Source organism: Bos javanicus, chromosome 15 (assembly GCF_032452875.1).
Source record: "Bos javanicus breed banteng chromosome 15, ARS-OSU_banteng_1.0, whole genome shotgun sequence".
Lineage (NCBI taxonomy): Eukaryota > Metazoa > Chordata > Mammalia > Artiodactyla > Bovidae > Bos > Bos javanicus.
Window position 1 is genome coordinate 41826526 of NC_083882.1, and position 27878 is coordinate 41854403.

Consider the following 27878-nt stretch of genomic DNA (forward strand, 5'->3'; position numbering starts at 1 on the left):
GCTCCCCCTTGACTGTCTTCTCTTTCAAGACCCAACAGCTCAAAAACATGGATAAGGGGACTTCCCTATGGTCCAGTGATTAAGAATCTGCCTACCAATGCAGGGGACACAAATTTGATCCCTAGTCCAGGAAGATTTCACATGCCGTGGGGAAACTAAGCCAGTGAGCCACAACTACTGAAGCCTGCGTGCCTAGAACCCAAGCTCCGTAACAAAGGAAACCACTGCAGTGAGAAGCCTCCACACTGCAACCAGAGAATAGCCCCCAACCCAGCACAACTAGAGAAAGCCCAAGGGCAGCAATGAAGACTCAGCACAGCCAAAAATGAAATAAATAAATAAAATTTTTAAAAATATATATATACTGATAGGTAAACCCTTTCAGATTTCAGAGTATAATCTTGTGCCAGGCACCAAGTTAGTTCTTTACATAGATGATTTCATTCAATCCTCAAAACAACCCTATAGAATAGGTCTCCTAATAAACCCCATTTTCCAGATGAGGAAACTGAGGCACAGAGCAGTTAAGTAACTGGACCCTGGTTGTACTGCTGGGGCTTGTGCTTCATCTGTATCCCCCACTAGACTGCTCACAAGATGTGGCTGAGGCTGTGTCTCTGAAGCCCTAGAGCCTGGGGCAGTGCCCAGCACAGTTGCTCAGTAAATGTTTGTCGAGCAAATAAAAGAATAAACAAACACCGCCTCCTTCCATCTGTGACCCTCAGCCAGCACCCAGGCAATGAATCTGCCCGCTCCCACTGCCACCTCCAGGAAGTACTCAGCAATCAGGGCATAATCCGCCCTGTTGTTGACCAAGTGACTCCGCAGACCAAGGAACATGACTTCCTGGACTGCTGAGTCTTTTTATTTGGCAATACCAGAGAGGGAGCAGAGAAGGCAATGGCCCCCCGCTCCAGTACTCTTGCCTGGAAAATCCCATGGACCGAGGAGCCTGGTAAGCTGCAGTCCATGGGGTCACTGAGGGTCAGGCACGACTGAGCGACTTCACTTTCACTTTTTTCTTTCATGCATTGGAGAAGGCAATGGCAACCCACTCCAGTGTTCTTGCCTGGAGAATCCTGGGGACGGGGGAGCCTGGTGGGCTGCTGTCTATGGGGTGGCACAGAGTCGGACACGACTAAAGTGACTTAGCAGAGAGGGAGTGCTCTCTGTCTCAACTGCAGACAGGCCTCCTCAAAGTCTCCTCCTCCTCCTCCTCAGGGCTGCCTGCCAAGCCTCTGCCTCGCAGCTGCCTCCCCTCCCGCTCTGGCTCGGTCTCTTCACCCCACCTGCCTTTCTGCTCCCCTCCCAGCATTCTTCCCTCTCCCTTCCCCCTTTATCCTCCTCCGACTTCTCTCTAGGTTTTCCTGCCTCTTTCCTTCTCTCCCTTCCCCACCTCACTCCCTCTCTGCAGCTAGCTCTCTTTCTGTTGATTTGTGTGTGCTGTGCGTGCGTGCGTGCATGTGTGTGTCTGCTGGTCTCTCTCTGTTTCCCTGTCTTTCTGTTTCTCTCTCTGTCTCTGTCTCTCTGCCTTTCTCTCTCCTCTCTTCTCCCCACTTCTTCCCTTCTTCTTCTTCTCCCCAGCCTTCACTGTCGCTCTCCCTCCCGGAACCCAGCATCACTTCCTCTCTGGCCTCTCCCCAACTCCCGGAAGGAGGTCAGTTGGCTGCCCTGGTTCCCTCCTCTCTGCGTCAGAGCCTCAGGGCCTGGGGGCCTCTGGGCCCTTCCCGCCAGCCTCCCCGCTTGTATCCCTTAGGCTTCTTTCTCCTCTGAGTCCTCATTAAAGGCTTCTCCCACCAAATCCTGCCCCACCTCCCTCCTGAGGGCTGCCTCCTCAGGTTGCTGGGGACTGTTCTCCCCGACCTGCCCAGCAGCTCTGTCTCCCCAGCTCCCTGCAGTGGTAGGAGGATCTTATTCCTCAGGCTGGGCCTCAGGTCCTGCCAGTGTAGGCCCGGGGGCCTCCACTGGCCCCCTCTGCTGCCTTCAGACAAACTGCAGAAATCCTGGAGCAGAGCCAAAGGGGCCGGTCCCTGCTTGGAGGCCACCCAACTGAGAAGCCAAGGGGCCTCCATATGGAGTGCAGCCACCCTACCAGCTCTGCCGTCAACTCCAGCACTTTGAGCCACAGCCTTAGGCCCTCCCCGGGCCTATAGGGCCTAACTGGCTCCACAGGGGCTGGGCCATCCGAGAAGGCCAGGAGCTGCAGGGAGTTCAGGACTGTTCTGCCCTCACCAGATGCCTGCAGAAGCCTTTGTTTCCAGGGCAGAAGCTGTCAGAAGACTCCAAACAGGCTCATGGGTGATAGTGGGGTCCTCTGGGGGCTTAGCCAGTAAGCATAAAGCTAGGGCTGCAGGGGAAGAGGAGAGCTCAAGGAGCCCCTACCCCAGATCTCCAGGCAGCTCACTCCATTCCCGTCTTCAGTAAACATTTAATTTAGAGCCCAGTGTGTGCCAGGTACTGGGTGCCAGAGATAAGCAGAACGGTTGTCCCTGCCCTATATGGGCTGGTGAGAGAGAAAAACAACTAAACGGCAAATACAATGTGATAAATGAACTCATAAAAATGGATAATTAGGAAAGGAAACATTGAGCACGTTATGAGCAATGACCAAATGCTGTAAATTGGCAAAAGCATTTTATGGTATCTTATTTCAATCCTCATCTGCACAAAAGGTTTCATCTCCATTTTGCAGATGAGGAAACTGAGGCTCAGTTAGATAACTTAACTGCACAGCTAACAAATAGCAAAGCTGCCTAACTGACCCCAAAGTACTGCTCCCTTCTGATATAAAACACTAAGGACAAATAGAGAGGTGAGGGGGGTTGGGGTATAAGTGGACAGAGTGGGTACGAAGGCTTCACAGAGAAGGTGAAGCCTGCTGGGTGTTTGAAAGGTGAATAGGAGCTCCCCTGGCAGCCAAAGAACACAAGGGCAACGCAGACCAACAAATGCTGTGTCCAATCTCCTTTGATTTCTTGCAAATTTTTTCTCTAATGAATTTTTTCCCAAGCTATTCAAACTCCAACAACATTTGTTTACTAAGTACCTATAAATGTAGCAAGCACTTTTTAAAATTTAAGTATAGTTGATTTACAATATTATATTAGTTTCAGGTGTACAACACAGTGGTTTCGTATTTTTGTAAATTATACTCTATTTAAAGTTATTATAAAATAGTGATTGTTTTCCCTGAGTAGTACAATATATCCTGGTAGCTTATTTATTGTATATACAGTAGTTTGCACCTTTTAATCCCCTACCCTTACCTAACCCCTCTCCTCTTCCCCTCCCTATTGATAGCCACCAGTTTATTTTCTGTGAGTCTGTTTTTGTTATGTTATATTCATTCTCTGTTTTTTAGACTCCACATGTAAGTGATAACATCCAGTATGTCTTTCAGCATAATCCCCTATGGGCAGAATTTCTTTTTATGGCTGAGTAGTATTCCATTGTATATGTACAGCACATCTTTATTCGTTCATCTGTTGATGGACACTTAGGTTGCTTTCGCATTTTTGCTGCTGTATATCATGCTGCTATGAACATTAGGGTGATGTGTCTTTTCAAATTAGTATTTTTGTTTTCTTCAGATAAATACCCAGCAGTGAATTGCTGGATCATACGACAGTTCTATTTTTAGGTTTTTAAAGAACGTCCATGCTGTTTTCCGTAGTGGCTGTAGCAATTTACATTTCCACCAACAGTATACAAATGTTCCTTTTTCTCTACAACCTTGCTAACACTTGGTATTTGTATACTTTTTTCATGATAGCTCCTTCTGACCAATGTGAAGTGATATCTAATTCTGGTTTTGAGTTATATTTCTCTGGGGATTAGTGGCGTTGAGCATCTTTTCATGTGGCTATTGGCCATCTGTATATCTTCTTTCAAAAAATGTCTATCAGGTCTTCTGCTCATTTTTAAATTGGGTTGTTTGGTTTTTTGATATTGAGTTGTATAAACTGTTTCTATATTTTGGAAATTAACTCCTTATCAGTTACTTTATTTGCAAATGTTTTCTCCCAAGCAGTAGGTTGTCTTTATTTTGTTGATGATTTGCTCTGCTGTGCTAAAGCTTTTAAGTTTAATCAAGTCACACTTGTTTATTTTTATTTTTGCTTCCTTTGCCTTAGGAAACAGATCCAAAAGAGTTGTTGCTACAATTTATGTCAGAGAGGTTCTGCCCCATATTGTCTTACAGGAATTTTATGATGTCCATTCTTATGTTTACATCTTTAATTCATTTTGAATTTATTTTTGTATATGGTGTGAGAAAATGTTCTCATTTCACTCCATTACATATAGCTGTCTAGATTTCCCAGCACCACTTATTTAAGAGACAGTCTTTTCTCCTTTGTATAATCTCTCCTCTTTTGTCAAAGATTAATTGACCCTAAGCGTGTAGATTTCTCTATGGGCTCTCTGTTCTGTCCCGTTGATCTCTGTGTCTTGTTTGTGCCCGTACCATAATGTTTTGATGACTGTAGTTTTGTTAGCATAATCTGAAGTCAGGGAGTGTGTGATATGTCCAGCTTTGTTCTTTTTTCTCAAGATTTTTTTGGCTATTCAGGGTCTTCTGTGGGTCCATACAAATTTTAGGATTATTTATTGGTTTGAGTTCTGTGAAAATTGTCATGGATATTTTGATAGGGGTAGCATTAAATCTGTATATTGCTTTGGGTGGTATGCCCATTTTAACAATATTAATCCTTCCAGACCATTTAATGAACTTTTAAAATCTAAATTTCTGGCCACTAAAATTTGCAAAAAACGTAATTTTCAATTCAGAAATTTCCTTAGGATCCTAACATGACTGAGCTCATTAAAAAAAAAAAAGCAATTAGCATTTAGCAGTAATTTTAAAGTCAAGTTTAAAGAGGAAAAGAAAATCACTCATAAAGCCACCATCCTAACACAGCTTTTTCAGTCATTCTGTTTGCTTCCAATTCTTGTTCATAAATGTGTAACCATTTAACATGAGCAGTATGGAAGACAGCTTATTAATTTTCTTCATTAGTATGGCCAAGCACATGTGAGTCTTTGATGAGATTTACAAATATCCTCTAAGTGGCTGCTTGTTTATTAGCAGAGTTTCTTAAACTATCTGAGTCAGCATTTTTGTGTAGAAGAAACAATTTATTATCTCTGTAGAAGTTATTCATTTCTTGTTTTACAAAGAAGACATAGCCAGTACATGTGCACCTGCTTAAGGGAACTCTCTTCACAGAGGAGACTGAGTCCTTAGCTGGTGACCCAGCTTCCTTCTTGCTCCCCAAAGCTTATGCTACTGTCAGGCAACCATGCCTCCCAGTGTTCTTAGAACACACCAAGCACACTCCCATCTCTAGGGCTTTGCTCTTACCCTTCCCCCTGCCTCCATTATTTTTCTTCTTCTCCCTGCCTTCTCCAAATCTTTTCATTCTTTAGGATCCAAATGAAGTCCCCGTTTGTCAATAAAGCTTTTTCAGAACCCTCAGGGATTTTTCCTACCTCTGAGCCCTTCCATTTTTAACAATCAACACCACTTATTGCTTTATACTGTTGTATCATTTACAGACACGCTCCATCTTCTAAATTTGACGACTATAAAGGCAAGGACTAAATCTGATTTCTCCTCCCCTGCCTTCTGCCCACAGCTGACAGTTTGCAAATGTGTGTGGATTATAATGATGCTGTTCATATGTGTTACAAAACTCTAGCTTTCTAGCCAGAAAAAAACAGTGTGAATTTGAAGTCAGAATGAGCCAGATTCAAATCCTTAGTATATCTATTTACTAATGATAGGACCTTGAAAAATCTTCTAAACCTCTCTGAGCTGTAGTTTTTTCATCTGTAAAATGGGGGCAATAATAGAGGTATTGGCTGCGATTCATGGGATCGCAAAGAGTCGGATACAACTGAGCGACTGAACTGAACTGAGTGAGGTAATGGTTAACACAGTATACAAAGTGCTTAGTATATCACCAGCATTCAGTAAACACTGAATGCATAGTTGACACTATTCTTTTCTCCTACTAATAGTAATGAAAAATAACAATAAGACTAGAGTTTGCAAACAAATTCCAAAGAGCATTAGTTTAATCAAAGTCATTATCTACCAATATCATGAAATTGTCCATCAAAGAATTTCACATTAAAAACTCCTGACAACTGAGTGGTTTTAGGGACTTTGCACTTGAGTTGAGTTCTGTATCTCTGAGATTTTACTGCTGCTGCTGCTGCTTATAAGTCGCTTTAGTCGCGTCCGACTCTGTGCGACCCCATAGATGGCAACCCACCAGGCTCCCCCATCCCTGGGATTCTCCAGGCAAGAACACTGGAGTGGGTTGCCATTTCCTTCTCCAATGCATGAAAGTGAAGTAAAAGTGAGATTTTACTATCCAGTGCCAAATGTCTGTGACCACCACCCCCAGAGTTACCAAAAATACTCTAATTTGAACAGTTGTTACATTGTTTCCATATTTTTAAAAGACTGTGCAGTTCAGTTCAGTTCAGTCACTCAGTCGTGTCTGACTCTTTGCGACCCCATGAATCCCAGCATGCCAGGGCTCCCTGTCCATTACCAACTCCCGGAGTTCACTCAGACTCACGTCCATCGAGTCAGTGATGCCATCCAGCCATCTCATCCTCTGTCATCCCCTTCTCCTGCCCCCAATCCCTCCCAGCATCAGAGTCTTTTCCAATGAGTCAACTCTTCACATGAGGTGGCCAAAGTACTGGAGTTTCAGCTTTAGCATCATTCCTTCCAAAGAACACACAGGACTGATCTCCTTTAGAATGGACTGGTTGGACAGTCAACATCCAAACATGACCACTGGAAAAACCATAGCCTTGACTAGATGGACCTTTGTTGGCAAAGTCATGTCTCTGCTTTTGAATATGCTATCTAGGTTGGTCATAACTTTCCTTCCAAGGAGTAAGTGTCTTTTAATTTCATGGCTGCAATCACCATCTGCAGTGATTTTGGAACCCCCAAAAATAAAGTCTGACACTGTTTCCACTGTTTCCCCATCTATTTCCCATGAAGTGATGGGACCAGATGCCATGATCTTAGTTTTCTGAATGTTGAGCTTTAAGCCAACTTTTTCACTCTTCTCTTTCACTTTCATCAAGAGGCTTTTTAGTTCCTCTTCACTTTCTGCCATAAGGGTGGTGTCATCTGCATATCTGAGGTTATTGACATTTCTCCCGGCAATCTTGATTCCAGCTTGTGCTTCTTCCAGCCCAGCGTTTCTCATGATGTACTCTGTATATAAGTTAAATAAGCAGGGTGACAATATACAGTCTTGATGTACTCCTTTTCCTAAGACTCTGCAAACTAACTCCATTTCCTAGAATGTTAGAACTTAGAGTCATCCTAGGGACTGCCCCTTGTTCTACAGACAAGGAAACAGTACTCCTCACAGAGTCCCTTGGCAGGTAGGTGACAGAGCCAGAATTTTGAACCCCAATATCCCAATCTCTAATTCAAAACTCAGCATTCACCATGTCATTCTGACTCCTTGGAGAAAGAGAAACTCCAAGAGACTTGTACCCCATACACAGGGACATTGGGATTTGATCTCAAAGTGTATTTATTTGCATGAGCTCCACTAAGTGGGTGGAGCTCCTCTAAGCTACAGTGGGTGGTTTTAATTATTCCATTTTCTGATAGAATCGTTCATGCACAAAGATGCTAAACACTTGCTATAATACACATCTTCTCTCAAGTGTTCCTGCTTGGCATTTAAATCCAGCCTCTATGCTGGAGTTTTGAGTAACCTCACTGCTTTAAAAGGTAGGTCTGGGAATAGTAAAGAGTCACCAACCCTCCTGGGATTCATACGTAGAGTCACTTCTGTGTATGGACGCAAGCAGGAGGAAAAAGTCTGCATAGAATCATGCCATGCTCCTGGCATATTGTGAGTCCAAATAAGTGGTCTTTCATTGCTACAGTTTCACCGAGGAGGAAAGCAAGGAAGGAAAATGGTGTTTGTTGGCTGAATGACTGATTACCAATGGCGTAACTCAGCAATCACTCACAGCACCATCACTCACGCCTAAGCAATTAAAATTTCACAGACACAACCATCACCCTGACAGGGCAGAGCTTGGCTCTTATATCAGTGTTCTGGGGCTCTCTCAAGTGACAGATTGTAGAAGTTCCTGGCGTGGAGATCTCACAATAAAATTTACCCAGTGGTGCATCTTGCTGGAATCAAGTTTAACAGTCATCATGGCCCTATAAAAATGCTGGACAGGGAGGGGCCATCCATGAGCAGACACATGTCTCGATTCATGAGGAAGCCCCATCAAAGCTGAAAGTGAAAGTTGTTCAGTCATGACCGACTCTTTGTGACCCCAGGGACTATACAGTCCACGGAATTCTCCACTGGAGTGGGTAGCCTTTCCCTTCTCTAGGGGATCTTCCCAACTCAGGGATTGAATCCAAGTCTCCTGCATTGCGGGCGGCTTCTTTACCAGCTGAGCCACCAGGGAAGCCCAAGAATACTGAAGTGGGTAGCCTATCCTTTCTCCAGGGGATCTTCCCAACCCAGGAATAAAACCAGGGTCTCCTGCATTGCAGGTGGACTCTTTACCAACTGAGCTATCAGGGAAGCCCAAAGCTGAGGCCCGAGCTAAATCCAGCTATAGCTCCCTTTTGCTCTTCATCTCCTATGAAATCAGTTATAACTCTTATCCAGGGAATCAAGCAGATTTGCTTCTGGCTCGGTGTGACTCCATCAAGTCTAACCCTGGCCTCATCCCCATACATATGGCCTCAGAGCCTTTCACTCATGATTTGTGGTCTACACACATGATGATAATCCTGAGTGCCCTGCTCTAGACTGGCTGACACCACAGGGTCCAGAACCCACCATGTCATCCCCTCTAGAAACAGTGACATGTGCCATCTCCCCCACCCGCCAGGCTAACTCTCCAGGTCTATAAGCATTGCATCTGCAAATGCAAAGAATTCCAGATGGGCCCACTGAGCACTTCTTGTGTACCAGGGACTTAGCTGACTGTTTGATGGGCATTATCTTATTTTACTCTCGTGAGCCAAATGAGGAATACTTTATTATATCAATTTTCTATGTGAGGAAATGGAAGTCAACAATCAAGTAACTAGTCTGAGGTCACATAGCAAACCAGGGACAGAGTTAGGATTAGGACCCAAATCCTACGCTCATAGCCTCTGTACTCTATAGCAGCCTCTGTCACATCATCCTTCATTGCTGAAGGAAAGCGCTGCACACATATGCATGAAGACCAGACAAGCAGGATGGCTAGGACTGCCCCTAGCCTAGCCTCACTCATGCATCCATTCATCCCTCCAGCAGATGTTGGTAACTACTGTGGGCCAGGTGCTGTGGCAGGAATAAAGAGCACAGCAGTCCTCTCCTTAGCAAGAGGACCTCAAAGACAAACACAGACTTATTTTGGAGACTGCTCAGTCTGCAGCCCACGAATGTCCACTTTTCCCTCCAGGAGCCATCTTTACGGGGAACTTTAGGACTGGACCTTGTTGACTCTTGAGACCCAGATCCCACAGAGTCCTGAGGGCAAGGCCAAGTGCCACTGCTGTTGATCCCAGGCTAGCTATTTATCCCAGGGGAACCTCAAACCGCACAGTGACCGAAAGCCTCTCCTTCCCACCTGTCTGGAATTGCTCTTTGACTACACCCTTGCATGACTCACCAGGAGCAATATTTTTGGAGCGCTTCCAATTCAAGTGAAAGTAGTTGGTGTTTCTTCAGTTACCAGCTTAACCTGACATAAGAGGGCTGGAAGGTCCTGAACAAGTTCTGCTTGATGGACCCAACACCTGCTAACACTCCTCATGTAGTTAATGATAATGTCTTCCTTCTCATGGGAAACCATCACACCAAGTCAGTGGGCATACTTTCAGAAGACTATGCTTCTTGTAACCAGTGGAACTTGAAATGGGTACAAGATTGCTGCAATAATTTCTCTGTGTCCAAAAATTATATTCACTTCTCCTTTAAATATTCTTCTTAAAGGTAGAGAAAGCCTCCCCTCTGAGGCTGCCTACATCAAACAGAGGAACACTCCAGTTTGTTCCCCAGGGGTGGTAAATAGTACCATCACGTAATAGCCTGATAGTGTTCAGAGGACTCGGGCAAGAGCTGCCAGCAAATGACTTCTGTCTTCACTCCCTAAGACCAGGTGGGCCATTCCAGCCAGGGAAGTCCTAGAATACAAAAACTGCCGGAACAACCCCATTCTGGGTAAAAAGATGCAAACCAACACAGGTCACATCTGAATGCTGCTCGGCAATGCTTTTCATAGAGAATAAAGTAAACAAAGAATATTCCTTTCTCTAGTCTCCAGTTCTTGATGTCCTAAAATAGTCATCTCATTCCTTAATAAAAAGAATGTAGGTCAGCCTAGCCCATAGAAGGTACATTGCTGATACTGGCCACACTCTGAAAAGAGGCCTCTTAGGAGGGTAAACTGTTGGTCAAAAAAGCATTATGTTCACTAATGGGAAAATAGCTTAAGTTTTGCATTTTATTCCTTTTGTGTACCTGTGGTTTTATATTATGCTGATTTATGGCAAAGTGCTCCAGATGGCCTTTGTCCCCACAAAGTGATACAATATACTCCTCTTTGGCTTACTTGATTCTACCGAAATTCAGTTCCCCACTCAAGACTTGCCGCCTCCAGGAAGTCTGCTTCGACTTGCATCCTGAGAATTTTCCCAGTCTTTGTAGGTTGCTCCCTCTAAATGTTGGTCATAAAGCATTAATGGCCTCATATGATTCCAAATCAGGAAAGGAATAGTCATCCAAGGAAAACATGCCCTTTGCCCACTGAATGAGAAAGCAGATGGAAAATCAAAACTGCCAAATGACTTTTCAAGGACAATTCAACTGTCAATCAGGAGACCTTTCCCAGGAAATTACTAAATGTATACAACTGCACAGAATAGGGTTCCTGTACAAAGTAGCAACAAAATACTGATATTTCTTTTACTTTTCTGCCGGCTATGAAAAAAATTGCTTATGAAAATGTATGTGGTGGTACAGCTTTCCTGGGGAACACATCCACTTCTAAAATTTATCCTAAGGAATTAACTGCAGCTGTACACAGCAGGTGTCCTTTGCTATATTTATGATGAAGCTGAAGCTCCAATGCTTTGGCCACCTGATGCAAAGAACTGACTTACTGGAAAAGACCCTGATACTGGGAAAGACTGAAGCCAGGAGAAGGGGACGACAGAGGATGAGATGGTTGGATGGCATCACCAACTCGATGGACATGAATTTGAACAAGTTCCGGGAGTCGGGAAGCCTGGCATGCTGCAGTCCATGGGGTCGCAGAGTCGGACACAACCGAGCCACTGAACTGAACTGAACTGATATTTATGTAATATGGAAAAAATGCTGGGACACATTTGTAAGTAAATTGTGATACATCTATTGGGGAATACTAAGCAATCATTTAAAATCATGTATGTATGCTAACTTGTGCCCAACTCTTTGTGAGTCCATGCACTGTAGACAACCAAGCTCCTCTATCCATGGAATTTTCCAGGCAAGAATACTAAAGTGGATCACCATTTCCTTCTCCAAAAATTATGTACAATAACATCTAAAAATACGACAAAATACAATATATTGCTAAATTAAAATTTTTACATAGTATGCATGGTATTATCCCAATTTTGCACATGAAAGAACTTTATGTCATAAACACAAGGAAAAAAAGAAAAATTATTATCCAGGTTTTTTCCCTATATTCTTCAATTTTTCTGCAAGAATGTATTTTTAAAGTAAAGAGAGAAGTTATTTTTTAAAAATATGAGATAGGGGGCACTCTCGGTCCCCCTGCTGATGTCTATGTCAGAAGCTTTCTCTGTCCTTTTTTATACTTTAATAAAACTCTGCTTCACCGAAGGTCTGAAGTGATCAAGCCTGGTCTCTGGTCCCGAAGCTAAATCTTTGGAGATCACAAATCTGATATCGTACACCATAAGGTATCATCTTGAGGGCTCATCTGGGATCTTCAGGACAAGCCCAGGCCTGATCCCTCTGGACTACAATGCCCCTAATGGAAGATGGGTCCTACTCAAGTGTAAAGAATCAGACAAAGGGTTAACTGGACTTAGAGTGGATACCAAACTACTTTTTCTTTTTTAAGTTTGATAGAAGCAAACAAAATGTTGAAAGAATTAGAAGATATTTGCTGCGTTGAGAACTTGATTTGTATGTGCTTTCAGCACTGAATCATCCTAGCATGGTATAAGAGAAAGGTGTTGGATTAAAAATAAAATTGATAAGATAAACAATTGTAGTAAGAATTTGGAAAAAGAAAGTCTCTGTCATTGAATACTAATAAAGCTTTAAGCTTTCTGACAGCTGAAAGAAAATATAGTTTTCATGTTTCATAGTGATTATTGGATAAATGTTTATCTTCTAAAGGACACTTGTCTTTATCCTTGAAGTAAACTTGTGAGTTAAGCTCAATGTAACACAAAACGCTTTTTATACTGTAGACTATTCTAAGGGGTCAAAAAGGGAGTGGATGATTTTAAAGTACTGTTTGTCCTGGGCATCAGTTGTTTTCACTATGCAGCATGCGTATAACTTTCTTTTCTGTGCCCCTATTTTCCTCTCTGGAACCCACCCTCACGCTCATGAAGTCCCTGTACAAAGGGCAAGGTGACTAATCCCTAATTCCAGGGATGGGCATGAACTCGGGCCTGATCAATTATAGCATCATAGTCCCTGGCCCATACTAATTGCTTACAGGATAAACTTTGACCTAAACACAGTCAGTGAAATACAACAAACCTTTTGAGGGACTTCTGAGAGAGAAACACATACTCTTTTCTGCTGCTGCTGCTGCTGTGTCACTTCAGTCGTGTCCGACTCTGTGCGACCCCATAGACGGCAGCCCACCAGGCCTCCCGTCCCTGGGATCCTCCAGGCAAGAACACTGGAGTGGGTTGCCATTTCCTTCTCCAATGCATGAAAGTGAAAAGTGAAAGTGAAGTCGCTCAGTCGTGTCCGACCCTAGCAACCCCATGGACTGCAGCCTACCAGGGTCCTCCGTCCATGGGATTTTCTACTGAACTTAAATGCAGGACAAAAGGCTGCTCAAAACCTTCTTTTCCACTGCTTAGAGTCTGAAGATAAACCCAGTATAGGGACAACCAGTACCAATAAATAGAGTGAGATTTGGTTCTAGTATTAAGCCTCTGGATCAAACTATACCCAAAGATCTGTCTATCCTTGAACTTATTAGTTGCATAAGCCAATAAATTCCCTTTTTATTGCTTAAGCAAGGATAAGTTGAGTTTTTTTTATTTGCAATCAAGAGAGTCCTAAATGATACACTCTCAATCAATTTCCAAATATTCATTTCCAATTCTACAGGGATGGTCAAACACACCCTTTAGAAATTATAAATATACTGCAAAGGGTGAAAAACTCCCCATGAGAGTAATTAAGGGATAAAGAAAGTGTTATTATTCCTATTCAGATATCTGAGACCAAATGTTTTTTTCTCTTTTACATTAATCATCTTCTTTGATTAAAGTTTAGTTTTGATTCAGGAGTTATACTTCTGAATAATAACCCCTTTCTCAGAATGTTGTTATGAAGAATAAATGAGAATAAAAGTTTATGAAAATGCTTAGAACAGTTCCTGATACCCAATGAGTTCCCAAGAAATTTTAGTTTCCTTCCCCTAGAACATTATTGTCAAGAAACAAAATAGACAGACAAGCTATTTGTAAATTATCAAGACCTCCAAGGTCGTGCAAAACAATGTTCTTCAAATTTCTTTTGAATTGAAATATGACCAGAGGATATTTGCAAGAAAACATCCATAAAGCAGTGATACTGCTATATATACAAATGATGGGCCAAAGCGCATGCCTTAGGAAGAAGACACCACAGTGGGCACTTTGGCAGAACTGTGGATGCACAGAACTGACTCTGAGCAGAGTTTGTCAGAAGTGAAGCAGGAAAGCCTATGAAGGACTCGGAGCAGGGACATGTTTGATGTGCCAATTCAGATAGCAAGGAGCATGAAAACAGCTCCAGGTATGACTCCAAGGAGAGAGATGCCCCAAAACCTGGGCTTCTTTTTGGAAATGTTGCAGGTGATCCTAGGAGACTAATGTGGTACAAAGAGCATGTGTTTTAAGTCATAAGAACCTAAACCACAACCTCAGCACCACCACTTACTTGCTAGTGACCATGAGCTATTTCTTTAACTCTCAGGGGTTTTTTTTATCTGTGACATTAGAATAATAGTATGTACTGGTCGTGGCTCCTTTTCTCCAAGATGTGCCAGGCATTAGGGAAGCTCACAGATAACCCGGTTCTCCTGCTCGGTGTATGATGGGTTTGTACTTCTCTATCCCCTTGGAACTTGCATGTGTTCTTGTAGTTTGTTTTGGGAAATTAAATGTGACCCAAAGTGCCTTGTATCTAGTGAGGTGGAAGCTTCAAGAGCCAGAGCATGATTTCCTAGGTCTGCTTCTACCAGATGAGGTGATTCTAGACACAAGATTGGATCTCTATCAGCCTGAATTGCCTGATATCATATGGTATTTGTCTTTCTCTCTGACTTACTTCACTTAGTATGATAATCTCTACGTCCATCCATGTTGCTACAAAGGGCATTATTTCATACTTTTTATGGCTAAGTGGTATTCTGTTGTGTGTGAATATATATACACACATATATATTGTTGTTGTTCAGTCGCTCAGTCATGTCTAACAATTTGCAACCCCATGGACTGCAGCATACCAGGCTTCCCTTCCCTTCACCATCTCCTAGAGCTTGCTCAAACTCAGGTCCATTGAGTCGGTGATGCCATCCAACCATCTCATCCTCTTTTGCTCCCTTCTCCTCCTGCCTTCAACCCAGCATCAGGGTCTTCTCTAATGAGTTGGCTCTCCACTTCAGGTGGCCGAAGTATTGGAGCTTCAGCTTCAGCATCAGTCCTTCCAATGAATATTCAGGATTTATTTCCTTTAGGATTGACTGGTTTGATCTCCTTGCTGTCCAAGGGACTCTCAAGAATCTTCTCCAACACCACAATTCAAAAAGCATCAATTCTTAGGTGCTCAGTCTTCTTTATGGTCCAAATTTCACAACCATACATGACTACAGGAAAAACCATATTTTTGACTCTACAGACCTTTGTTGGCAAAGTAATGTCTCTGCTTTTTAATATGCTATCTAGGTTTGTCACAGCTTTTCTTCCAAGGAGCAAGTGTCTTTTAATTTCATGGCCACAGTCACCATCTGCAGCTCTTTAACATTCATTTGTCAATCTGGACATTTAGGCTGTTTCCAAGTCTTGGCTATTGTAAATAGTGCTTCCAAGAACATAGGAGTGTACATATCTTTTTGGATTATGTTTTTTTTTTCCAGATATATGCCCAGGAGTGGAATTGCTCAATCATATGGCAACTCTATTTTTAAATTTTTGAGGCACCTCTGTACTGTTTTCCATAGTTGCTACATCAGTTTACATTTCCATCTACAGTACAGGTGGAGAAGGCAATGGCACCCCACTCCAGTACTCTTGCCCGGAAAATCCCATGGACGGAAGAGCCTGGTGGGCTGCAGTCCATGGGGTCGCTAAGAGTCAGACACGACTGAGAGACTTCGAGTTCGCTTTTCACTTTCACGCATTGGAGAAGGAAGTGGCAACCCACTCCAGTGTTCTTGCCTGGAGAATCCCAGGGACGGGGGAGCCTGGTGGGCTGCCATCTATGGGGTCGCACAGAGTTGGACACGACTGAAGTGACTTAGCAGCAGCAGCAGCAGCAACAGTATAGAAGGATTCTCTTTCCTCCACACATTCTCCAGCATGTTATTCGTAGACTTTATCATGATGACTGTTCTGATTGGTGTGAGGTGGTACCTCATCATAGTTTTGATTTGTATTTCTCTAATAGTTAACAATGATGAATATCTTTTCATGTTCTTATTGGTCATCTGTATGTGAGAAGAGTTATGTTTAAAGTGGGTGTAATAAAAGGATTGTTGTTTAGTCACTACGTCGTATCTGGCTCTTTTCCAACCCAATGGACTGTAGCTCACCAAGCTCCTCTGTCCACAGGATTTTCCAGGCAAGAACACTGGAGTGGATTGCCATTTCTTTCTTCAAGGAATCTTCCCAACTCAGGGATCGAACCAGTGTCTCCTGCATTGGCAGACAGATGCTTTACCACCTAGCCTCCAGAGCAGCTGATAATCCAATGATACCAAAAGCTAATCAGCTATATTCAGCCCTGAGAAAAGACATTTTTTAAAGATTGTTCAGCATGGAGTGTAGGGAAAAAGTCCAGTAGCCAAAATGTGTCACTGTGTCCAGAGCTGCTCTATCCAATAAGACAGCTACTAGTCCCACAGCTATTGAGTATCTGGAATGAGGTTAATCCACATTCATGAGATGTGCTGTAAGTGAAACATATTCACTGGACTTCAAAGACTTAGTATGGGGAAAAAAGAACATAAGCTGTCTCAAGAATTTTAACATAGACTATGTGTTGAAATGACATTTCAGATATATTGGGTTAGATAAAATACATTATTTAGATTAATTTCACCTGCTACATTTTACTTTTCTAATATTGTTGGGCTAGAAAACTTTAAACTCCACACATGGCCCACATTTTATTTCCAGTGGATGGTGCTGGTCTAATTATTGTCCAGAGGAAAGAGTGTCAGTTCTTGGTTAAATTACCTAAACTAACTCATCTAGAATTTAAATTTACAATATTTCATGTCTGATAGAATGGTTTCCAGTGCTTTTTTAAAAGACTGACTTTTTTTTTCTATTTTCCCATTTTTGAGTACTTTCAATATATTTCAGATAGTTTATCTAAAGCTTCTTGTCTCATTTTTAAGCTTAAATACTAATCAGAAGGTGAGAATATTTGAAGAAAATTCAACACATTCAGAAAACAGGGAGGTTATTCCCTATCACTAGGAAAACCAATGTAGAATTTCACACCAATTCCGTTACCACTCTCCTTTCTTTTCAGTGAACAGAGAAAAGGTAGATGGCTCAGTGCAAAGAGCTCAGAAAGTGCAAATCAGGCCCCTCCTGTGGGTAACATTTAGCAAGTAGTGAGATCCTCTCCATAGATTTCATGCCAACATAAATTCCAGATGGATTAAGGAAACACTTTTAAAAACCATAAGAAAAACAAGAAGAATATTAAATGTACTACACAGTTAACCATTGGGACAGGAGGATTTTAAACATAATAAAAGTATATTTTAATTCACTGATATAAAAATAACAATATTTACTAAAAAAAGAGGGGATTTGTGTAGATAGAAACTGATTCACTTTGCTGTACAGCAGAAACTAACATATTGTCATAAAGAAACAATACTCCAATAGAATTTTTTTTTTTAATTACAAAAAAATAACCCAATATTTAAAGGAAGGCTTGACTCTGTTTTCAGATGCTCAACCCAGGACACATTTTACTTTCCTTCCTTCACGTATAGAGTCAGGCCACCAATTTATAGACTGGCGTTTAGGCTCAAATTAGAGGTTGACCTGGGGCTTCCTTGGTGGCTCAGTGGTAAAGAATCTGTCTGTCAGTGCAGGAGACAAGAGTTGATCAGAAGGATCCCACATGCCGCACAGCAACTAAGCCCATGTACTACAACTATTGAGCCTGTGCTCTAGAGCCCAGGAGCTGCAACTACTGAGCCCATGTCCACAATCACTGAAGCCTGCAGGCCTGGAGCCAGTGCTCTGCGACAAGAGAAGCCACCACAACGAGAAGCCCACACATTGCAACTAAGAGTAGCCCCAGCTCACCGCGACTAGAGAAAAGCCCAGGCAGGAGCAAAATTAATTAATTAATTTTAAAAATTAGAGGTCGACCTGACTGGCCCTTGCCAGTCTCTTAGAATAATCTAGTCTAGTTTTCTTTTTTTTAATTGAAGTATATTTGATTTACAATATCATGTCAGTTTGTTATATAGCACATTCAGTTTACACATATTTCAATATTCTTTTTCAGATTCTTTTCCCTTATAGGTTGTTACAAAGTATTGAGTATAGTTCTTTGTGCTATACAGTAGGTCCTTATTTTTTATCTCTTTTATATTTAGTAGTATGTATCTGTTAATCCTATACTCCTAATTTACCCTCCCCCACCTTTCCCCTTTGATGACTGTAAGTTTGTTTTCTATGTATGTGAGTCTCTTTCTATTTTGTAAATAAGTTCATTTGTATCTTTTTAAATTCCACATATAAGTGATAGCCTATGATATTCGTCTTTCTCTGTCTGACTTACTTCACTTAGTCTGGTAATTTCTAGGGTCCATCCATGTTGCTGCAGGAACAGGAGGATTTTTAAAGTAGCAAAGGAAAAGAGGGGAGAAAAGATGGATAGATTAGACAATGTACACATTTTAAACTTCTAGACATAAAAGATATAAATGAGAGACAAGAGAAAATATTATAGCAAATATCACAAATACTAAATAAACTTTTAAAATGTATAGCTATTAGATAGACAAATTAAGTTAAAAACTATTTTGACTCCCAAATGTAAAAGGCATGAATCAATAATTCATCAAAGAACTATAACTAGCAAATGATCCCATGAGAAAATGTTCATTTTCGCTTGTAAACAAATGAATGCAAATTAAAACAAAAAGAAATTATCTATTCTACCTACCTGATTGGCAAAGTTATTTTTGTGATTGCTGTTTTATTTGGTGCTGGTGAGAATGTAGTAAAACGGGTACTAACATATATCTTGATGGTTCTGAAAATTTATATAAACTCTTGGAAAAACATTTGCTGTAAAAAGACTTTGATAAAGTAAGTCCATGTCTGGACTCTATCCCTAAGGGAAAATATAAGCAAAAAATCTTTAAAGCAAAAACACTTGTCACAGAGATATTTATAATATTAAAAAATTAAAAACAACTTAAAATTAAAACAATAAGAAAAGGCATAGACTAACTGGAGCCTATTATACAGAGTGAAGTAAGCCAGAAAGAAAAACACCAATACAGTATACTAAGGCATATATATGGAATTTAGAAAGATGGTAATAATAACCCTGTGTACGAGATAGCAAAAGAGACACTGACGCATAGAACAGTCTTATGGATTCTGTGGGAGAGGGAGAGGGTGGGAAGATTTGGGAGAATGGCATTGAAACATGTATAATATCATGTATGAAACGAGTCACCAGTCCAGGTTCCATGCATGATACTGGATGCTTGGGGCTGGTGCACTGGGACGACCCAGAGGGAGGGTATGGGGAGGGAGGAGGGAGGAGGGTTCAGGATGGGGAACACATGTATACCTGTGGCGGATTCATTTCGATATTTGGCAAAACTAATACAATATTTTAAAATTTTAAAATAAAATAAAATTTTAAAAAATAAAATAAAAAAATAATAATAGCTACTAAAAAAAAGTGTTCATAGTGCCTAGGTTTATTCTAAGTTAAAAATTGCTATATTGTTATATCTGTCACAAGCTTGTCAACAAGAAAGTACCTCTAAACAACAACAACAAAACTAAAAAATGTAAATGTGATATGAGCTTTTAGATAAACTATTAACAATAATTATGCTCTAAAATATCTGCCTATAATAGTCTTGATTGAAGGCAGAGGAGAAGGGGACGACAGAGGATAAGATGGTTGGATGGCATCACTGACTCGATGGACATGAGCTTGAGCAAGCCCCTGGAGTTGGTGATGGACACAGAAGCCTGGCGTCCTGCAGTCCACGGGGTCCCAGAGAGTCAGACACGACTGAGCAACTGAACTGAACTGAACTTACAATCGTTTCTCCAGGTGTTTTGGTTACCTGAGTTTCTATCCTTGTGCTAAACTAAGTGACAACAGTGTATTGAATAGCTAGGTCATTTCCAAATAAGTTAAAGTTCTGAAACATTCAAAAAAAAAAAAAGAATCTTATAGGACTTCTATGGTGGCTCAGTGGTTAAGAATCTACCTGACAATGCAGGAGATAGGAGTTCAACCCCTGGTCTGGAAAGATTCCACATGCTGTGGAGCAACTAAACCATGTACCACTGAGCCCACGTGCCGAACTATGGAAGCCCAAGAGCCCTGGAAGCCATGCTCTGCAACAAAGAAGCCACTAAAGCGAGAGGCCTGCGCACCACAACTAGAGACTTGCCCTCACTCTCCGCAAGTAGAAAGAAGCCTGGGCAGCAATGAAGGCCAAGAACAGCCAATAAAAATTTTAATAAAAATTAAAAAGAATCCTGTAAACATCTTCCTCAGTAGTGATGGGGTTTGTCTTCCTGGGAAAAGGATGTTCACTTGGTATAAAATCAATGGATACAGTGAATGTATATACTTTGTTTTCTTTTTATACACATAAACATTCATGGTACATTGTGATGGGAAATATTTTGGGGCTGACACCACTAACAGTGACGTTTAGGGTGACAGATATTTTGGAAAACACAACCCAAAAATTCAAACACACAAAGAATCACACTATTCATTATACATAAAAACACACCCAGTCCCATGGACACAAACCTACACTATTAACCATAATACAGCTTCTTCCTGGAACTACAGTAATCATCCACATTGATCTCTTGTAAATTACTTTCTATCACCAGGGCCCCTATACTCATTCCCAGCAGGAATTTGGAATCAGTTTGGCCTCTACACTAAAACCAGCGAGAAAGCCCCAACTTTCTCATCTACAAAGTTTTTTCTCCCAAAGGGAATGATTCTAGAATACATACCACTTTCACATCCTGAAAGGGCCACCTGCAAGTACAGAAGAGAAGACGCTATGAGGGTAAGATCACATAGATGCACAGTCTTTGGTTCATTGGGTGACAGTAGAAAACCTGATGAGGAGCAGTGTGGAGTCCAGGGAACCCAGCAAGATCAGCACACACATACTCAGGATGAAAGGCAAGACCTGTGCCTGGAGGATGGAACTCCAAGTCCATTTAGGCTGGAAATTGCACAATTCTTTTCCTAGAAGAAATGTTGCTGCAGGAGAGAGAAATCTGTACTCTACAAAGTGTAATGGATGCTAAAAATTTTAGTATCTTGTGGACTGAGGAATCATGAGTTGGTAATAAGACTCTCATCTACATTATCACAACAAAGGGAACTGTCTCTAAATGAAACAAAAACCATCAGAGTCACAACTTAATTCTACTGAAAGAGAAATGAAACAATATTTCTATCTCATACCAAAAAAAAAAAAAAAACAGCTTGCCTTGGAGAAACACTGAGTCTCTTCTGTGTTGTCACATGGTGGGTTGACTGGCAGGTCCTCAGTGAAGTCTAGAGGGACACAGAGTAGCTGTTACAACACTGGTGAAGCTGTTCAGGAATCATGCAGGAGGTTTTCTCTTTGTGTGGACACGGGGTGGTGTGTCCAGATGTGGGAGGTTAATAAGCATGAGGTGAACTTGTGTTCATCCATCCTCTTTGGAGGAGGAAGGAAAGTAAAGGAGAGGAAGAAGGAAATGAAAATAGTACTTTGGCTTTCTAGCTAAAGGAACCTAATCAACATGAAATATTCAATCTAAAAAAAGGAAAGCTCTAAAATGTGTGTATTGTTCAATGAAAGAGACCCATGACTCCTCCTGCTTATTGTGAGGTCCTGCTAAATTACCACCGTCCCTTGATTTTTCCCAGATCACTCTTCTCCAGGATCTACAGTTGCTGATATTCTAATCATCATGTTTTGTATGAGACTTTGTACTTGATTAAAAGTGATCTCTGTTAGAGAACTGAATTCAATATTGGGCAAAGTATGCTATTCTCTTAATTCACTAACCAATTTTCTTAAATGAAATCAAATATGCAGTATTTGGCAATACTGAATTCCTGCCATTTAATAAGAGCCACTATGAATGATAAAAAGAAAAGGCTTAAGTGAAATATGGTATATTCATTCAATGGAATACCATGTAGTCAATAAAGCTATGTGGTCAGGCTGTACACTAACATGGAAAATGTACTATGATATAATATTTTGTGAAAGAGCAGTTCCAAATTGTATACATACATATACATTGTATAATCATAACTATGTAAAACTGTTCATTTTAAAAAGATGGAACAAATGTTCATTATGTCTACCTTTCAGTAGTCAAACCATGATTTATATTTTTCTTTCTATTTTTATGACTGTATTTTATTAATACCTATGAGTGATTATTATGGTAGGCCAAATAGGATAAATGAGTATTATTGTAGACTCCCCAAAGATATCCATATCCTTATCCACAGAGCCAGTGAACATGTTACTTTACCCAGTAAAAAGGACAATGTAGATGTGATTAAATTAAGGATCTCAAGAGAGAGATTATCTTGGATTATCTGGTCCAATATAATCACATAAGAGGAAGTCGGGAGTGTTAGAGAAAGAAAGATATGATAACAGTAGCAGCAGCTGAGGCCAGAGAGATTTGAAGATTTTTCACTGCTGACATTGGAGACAGAGGGAGGAACTATGAGCCAAAGAATGCAGGCCACCTCTGGAAGCTGGAAAAGGTAGGAAATAGATTTTGTCTGAGAGCCTCCAGGAGAAACACAGTCCTACCTTGATTATATTTTATTTTTATGTTTTGCACATTGTTAAACTTATTTCTAAGTATTATTCTTTTTTTGGCCATGCTGCGTGACATGCAGGATCTTAGTTCCCCAACCAGGGATCGTACCCATGCTCCATGAAGTGGGAGCGTGGAGTCCTAACCACTGGACCCCCAGGGAAGTTTCTTACACCTTGATTTTAGGACTTCTGACCTCTAGAACTATAAGATAATAAATATGCATTATCTTAAGCCACTGCTGCTGCTAAGTCACTTCAGTCATGTCCGACTCTGTGCGATCCCAGAGATGGCAACCCACCAGGCTCCGCCATCCCTGGGATTCTCCAGGCAAGAACACTGGAGTGGGTTGCCATTTCCTTCTCCAAAGCAGGAAAGTGAAAAGTGAAAGTAAGCCACTAACTGATGGTAATAACTTACAGCAGCAACAGGAAACAGATACAGGTATATACCGTGTTTATGGTGAAAACAAACTGTCTTGGTTAAAAATCAGTTTTTTTCATAAAGCTTTTAAAATAATGTGTGGGGTAATATTTGTAGTCCAGTAATATTACTTCATCATTTAGATGTCAGAAACTGCAGTAGAGCTTAATACATTTCTGATGAATTTGTCTCATCTTTCCACTCCCCCTATCAACACAGAAATGTCTCACTACAGAGCAATAAACATTGAATTTGGGGTAATTTCCTTAATACTGAAATCTAGTACACAAATGTCTGAGAAACAGGCAACAAACAGCATGCAGGAGAAGTTTTTAAAAAGGGACCAAGACGATGAATCATAAGTAAAACGCTCCCTTAGTTGAGCAACTCCAGATTTATGCAAAGTCAACATTGCACAAAATTTTCCAAAAGATACGTAATATGATTTTAAAGAAACAGACGACTCTAAGATAGTTCATGAGCAATGGAAATACAGAACAACTGTTATTATCTCCTCACTTGCTTTCAGCCTGTTCTCCCTTCAGTTCAGTGTCTCGTCCCATCCTCGACTCCTGGCTTGACTTCTTGTTATCGGGTCCTGTACCTGCTGCTTTGATCTTGGTGTTTCAAGTCACCTGGAGGGTCTGATTCTTGACCTTCAGCTCCTCCTCCAAAATCCCCACCCATCATTCTCAACATCCACCCATTTTCCCCATTGGACATTATTCCTGGTCTTCACTAGCTCACCCCTGAAGACCCAATCTCCAGTCTCAGGCTCTAGGAGATGATGGGGACAAGGTTGATGTGGGAGGGAGTGGATAGAGGTGATCTTAAATAGGGGTAGAAAAGAAAGGAAAGAAGGGAGAGATGGGGATAAAAGCAGAAAGGAAGGGAGGGAAGGAGGCAGGGGAAGAGAAAGGGAAAAGGAAAGGAAAAAAGATGGAACAGAACTGTACAACATAAAAGAGTTGCCAGTCATCTTAGGGGGAAAATACTCAGAAAGCTGTGGAAACCATTCCATCACATATGAAATGTTTTTTAACAAATACTCATTCTAGGTTAATGGCTCATATGCTGACCTGACTTATGGGTGAACTGGTTTCTGTGAGTTGGTCTGTTTTCCAAGCATGCCCTAGCACACACACTCATGTACACCACATGGCAGGTTCAGCACATCCTGGACCTACCGGGAAAGTGCCTCCGACCATCCTCGCGTGCAGACAGCCCGCTCAGATCCCCTAATTATCTGGCTCTGTCTGCACTCATCAAGCTGCCTTCTCATTATAATGTGGCTTTCCATGTAGATTTTCCCACCGGGAGAGAACAGGCTGACCTGTAAGTCGGAGGATTCTGGTCCCATTGGCAATCAGTCTGTATGGAAATTAATTAATCAAATTTCTCCTGGGAATTTGATTTGCAGGTCCATTCTCAGAGTCTAAAATAATTTTTTACTGCACTAAAAAATAATTCTGTTAGTGTCTTAGTTAAGGCAATTCAGTGAAACCCACTTTAGGTAGCATTAACACAAGTAGGAATTTACTACAAGATGGTAATGGGGTATCAGAGAACTCAAGGGCAGAAAGGGCAATTAGGACTAGAACCAGAAACCAGAAAGCACCGAGGACCGAATCCGCCGCCCTTGCTCATCGTCTGCATCTCACATTCCCAAGGCTACCCGCCTTTTTCTCACGCTGCAAGGCAGCACGGACCTCGTTCCTGTCCCACACCTTCTTCACTTTTTCCTCTCTACAGGTTAGCTTTTTCTGCTTCTCAGACATGCAGCTGGAAAAGGCTACCTCTCACCTGCCTCAATGCCAGCAACCAAAGGAGACAAGCACTGGTGAGTGCCAATTCTAAATTCCCACACACCGAATCCAATTGGCCCAATCTGGGTCAGGTATCCACCCTGATCAAATTCTCTGTGACTGGTTGGGGGAGCTGGGAGAAGAAGGACAGGTTAGGCCCAGCTCTGTGAAATGGAGAACCATTCCCAGGAGAAGGAAGATTATGTGAATGGGTAGGGAAAGCATCCCTCAGATTGCCACAAACTCCAAGTCAGAGATGTTTCAGAATTTGGAATATTTTTTTCTTTTTGGAACTTTCTGGGGTTTGCTTTTATTGAAGTATAGTTTATGTATAGTGTTAGCCTCCAGTGTATAGCAAAGTAAATCAGTTATACATCCATACATATATTCTTTTTCATATTCTTTTCCATTATGGTTTGTTACAGCATGTTGAATATAGTTTCCTGTGCTATACAGTAGGATGTTGTTGTTTATTTTATATAGAGTATTTTGCATTTGTTAATCCCAAACTCCTAATTTATCCCTGCCCCCCTTTCCCCTTTAGTAACCATAAATTTGTTTTCTATGTCTATGAGTCTGCTTCTATTTCATAAATAAGTTCATTTATATCATTTTAGATTCTACATATAGGTGCTAACATGATATTTGTCTTTCTCTGTCTAACACTTCACTTAGTATGATACTCTCTAGGTCCATTCATGTTACTACAAACGGCATTATCTCGTCTTTTTACGGCTGAGTAGTATTCCACCGTATATATATTCCATGTCTTCTTTATCCATTCATCTGTCAATGGACATTTAACTTGCTTCTGTGTCTTGGCTGTTGTGAATAGCACTGCTATGAACATTGGGGTGCATGTATCTTTTCAAATTAGAGTTCTCTCCAGATACATACGCAGGAATGGGATTGCTGGATCATATGGCAATTCTATTTTTAGCTTTTTAAAGAACCTCCACCCTGTTTTCCATAGTGGCTGTGCCAATTTACATTCCCCGAAATTTGGAATTTTTATATTCTAGTACGGTCATGTACCTCATATAATATCACACCCCCAACAGAGTCTAAAGCAGCTTCCCATAATCAAACACATTGATATTTTTAGAATGAAAACATGAATATTCATACAAAATAGGATTATACATAGTCTCACGTGAGTTCAAGTTTGCCTCCAAAGAAATTACGAAAGTGCTTTTGGTTTTCAGAGCATCTGAATTTCACAACTGCTGATGAGAGGTTTCGACTACACTACTCCGGGCTTGCAGAGCCGAGGACAGGCCACTTTCGCCTACATGCTGGTCTCTGGACCAGCAGCAGCAATGTCACCTGGGAACTTGTTAGAAGTGCTGAATCTCAAGTCCCATCCTAGCTCCACTGAATCAGAATTTGCATTTTAAAAATGTACATAGTGGGACTTCCCTGGCAGTCCAATGGTTAAGGACTTTACCTTCCAATGCAGGGATACAGGTTTGATCCCTGATCAGGGAGCTAGGATCCCACATAACTTGCATTCAAAAAACAAAAACAGAAAACAGAAGCAGTGATGTAACAAACTCAATACTTTTAAAATGGTCCACTTGAAAAAAAATTTTTTTTAATTTTAAATAGAAAGATGATAGTGTCATAGTCCATTCAGACTGTTTATAATAAAGTGCCATAGACTGAGTGGCTTATAAACAACAGAAAATCATCACAGATTTGGAGGCTGGGAAGTCTAAATCGAGGTCCTAGCAGATCTGTTGTCTGGTGGAGCCTTCTTCCTGGTTCGCAGACAGTTGTCTTTTTGCTGTATCCTGACACACTAGAAGGGGTTAGGGAGCTCTGTAGAACCTCCTCTAAGGAACACTAACGCCATTCATGAGAGCTTCACACTCAAGGCCTAAGCAACTCTGAAGTTCACCTAATAGCATCATCTGAGGGGTTAAGATTTCAACACAGGAATTTTAAGGGGACTCTAAGATTCAGTCCATTGCACTCTAGTGCTTCGTATGCATATTAAAGCTTGAGACGCACTGCTCCAAGTGACCCTGGACATATTTTTTTAATCTCACCTCCCTGGGTCTCAGATTCCTTGCTCCCTAACCCAATCTCTCGTGATGTGGTAGTGGGTGCGTGTTCAGTCATCTCCGACTCTTTACAACCCCATGGACTGTAACCCGCCAGGCTCCTCTGTCCATGGGATCTCCCTGGCAAGAACACTGCAGTGGGTTGCCCTTTCCTTCTCCAGGGGATCTTCCTGACCCAGGGATCAAACCCACATGACCCTTGTCTCCTGCATTGCAGGTGGATTCTTTACCACTGAGCCACCTGGGAAGCCCTACCCTACGTTTCACGATGAATGAGTGAGTGAGTGATAGTCGCTCAAGTCATGTGCGACACTTTGAGACCCTGTGGACTAGAGCCTGCCAGACTCCTCTGTCCATAGAATTCTCCAACACCTCATGATGCATCCAAAGTAAATCTTCAGTTATGTAATTTCCTAGTTTAAAACAAAACAAAATAAAACAAATGCATGTTGTTAAAAATCTCAATGCTCCCAATTCCCTACCACAGAGATTCCTTTTTTGTTCCTTTTCTTTTTTCTACAACCGAGATTCTTAATATCTGTATCTTCTAAAATTATCCATAAATTTTTGAGTGTATATTTATTTACTGTAGAGTAGATCCATGATTCACACTAGTTTTTCAAAGGGGTTTGTGACCCCATAAAGGGTAAGGATTAATCTTCTGGTAATTCTGATTTATTTATAGTTTCCCATGTTTTGTGTGTGTGTGTGTGTGTGCTTACAACATTTCCTCTGCTGAGATTTCTTTTATAAATGCACTGGATTGAATGTCTACCATGTGCTAGGTGCTAGAAATACCACAGCGAATAAGCCAAGAGGGCTCCTCTCACCACTTGGATCTGGCTTTTGCTCATCCTTCAAGGCTTAGCTCAGCCTCATCTCCTCCAGGAAGGCTGAGATATGCCCTTCATTTTTGACTCCTTGACACTTTGTACTTATCTCTGACATTTAAAGGAAAGGTATCTGATTGTGTCATCTTCCCCACTATTAGCAACATGTAAC

The 27878-nt window shown here is 41.4% G+C and overlaps 1 long non-coding RNA gene across 1 annotated transcript; it reads left to right on the top strand.

Annotated features, from left to right (window-relative positions):
• Nucleotides 1-558: 558 nt before the first annotated feature.
• Nucleotides 559-27878, top strand: LOC133261941 (uncharacterized). Its single transcript, XR_009741177.1, has 3 exons — nt 559-955; nt 24758-24845; nt 27094-27878. It is a non-coding gene; the product is annotated as an uncharacterized LOC133261941 (long non-coding RNA).